The sequence below is a fragment of the Tigriopus californicus genome, chromosome 9, assembly GCF_007210705.1.
Source record: "Tigriopus californicus strain San Diego chromosome 9, Tcal_SD_v2.1, whole genome shotgun sequence".
NCBI classification, from domain to species: Eukaryota; Metazoa; Arthropoda; class Copepoda; order Harpacticoida; family Harpacticidae; genus Tigriopus; species Tigriopus californicus.
Genome location: NC_081448.1, coordinates 10,151 through 11,413, shown reverse-complemented (window position 1 = coordinate 11,413; position 1,263 = coordinate 10,151). Strand labels below are relative to the sequence as shown.

At 41.3% G+C, this 1,263-nt stretch overlaps 1 long non-coding RNA gene across 2 annotated transcripts; it reads left to right on the top strand.

Annotated features, from left to right (window-relative positions):
• The first annotated feature begins 32 nt into the window (after positions 1 to 32).
• On the top strand, positions 33 to 1,212 carry LOC131886852 (uncharacterized). 2 transcript variants are annotated; one of them, XR_009373952.1, is made up of 3 exons: positions 33 to 212; positions 457 to 624; positions 690 to 1,212. It is a non-coding gene; the product is annotated as an uncharacterized LOC131886852 (long non-coding RNA). The 2 variants fall into 2 exon arrangements; XR_009373951.1 differs by having other exon boundaries at positions 434 to 624.
• The last annotated feature ends 51 nt before the right edge of the window (positions 1,213 to 1,263 follow it).

Genomic DNA, 1,263 nt, shown 5'->3' with positions numbered 1-1,263 from the left:
CAGGCCTGACAAATAAGCTGATTTGAAACAGTTTGAGGAGGTCCATTGGAAAATGGTGAATTTTCAGACGTGAATAAAGCCCAAAAATTAACAGTGAAACAATTAACGGTTACAATCTTCTAAAACCTTCGGTCTTGCGGTATTCAATTCCAGTTACCACTTTGCTTCTCTCGTCCATTTTTCTCAATTAATGGATTCGGGCACCATAACAGGTCATTATGCGCTTTTCGGAGAGTTAGGCAAGCGCTGGTACCAGCAAACAAACTTGCATGCCAATGTCAGTGATGCAAAATTGGCGTTTCGAACTAGTTTTAACGAAGGTGACCTTTCCTCATATGGGAATATGAAAGAAGGGTCAGCTTCTCAAAAACGTGTTTGAAGCCCCAAAACTGCATCACTGACACTGGTACCAACAAACAAACGAACCTGCCAGAGCTTGCCTAAACGTCCCCATAGTCCACACAAGACGACCAAAGTTTATGGAGCCGCGCTCTTTATCATAAGGAGTCACATGGTGCACGAGTTCGTCGAAAACTACGTCAAAAATGCACGATTGGGTATTGGTGGGATTGTGGCTTACTTGCAGCAGCCAGAGAGTCCCTTGTTTCCATCAAAATCAAATAGGTAAGTTTTATTCTTAAAATGACCAAAACATAAATTTTTATCCTCATACTTGCATCTTATTGCAGGTCTCTGGATAGTACAAAAGGGGGAATCAAATGGGCCCGTGCTGCTCTCTTGCAAATTGGGGTGCAAAATGAACAGGATCCCAAATTGTTTTCTTTTACTTTGGCGGCAACCCGTGAGGCTTTCTCTGACTTTGGATCAATTACCATGCCCAATGACGAAGAAGATAGTACTCTCTCCAAGGACAGTGCCACGCACATAGGCCACAGCGTCAAAACGGCAGAGCGACATTGACAAGGGAATGTATAAACTGATGCATATGAAATGATCCTAAAATAGAGCGATTGATTTGATACGAGCACAAGGATGTCCAAGAGAGTCTACCAGCTCCTATTTGGAAACATGGAAGATCCAGCTGCAGATGTGGAAAATTATGAGGAAGAGGCTTCCTCTGAATCTGGCCCTGACTTACATTACAAATTTTTCTAAAATCAATTTTTGATCAAACTAAGTTATTGCATGAAAATTACTGAAATTGAATAATTTTTGATACTATGTTGGTATCATCTTTTAAGCAGTCGGAATCTTAACAAGGTGGCTGATGAAAGCAGAAATCAATTCGGAATCCTTGCAACC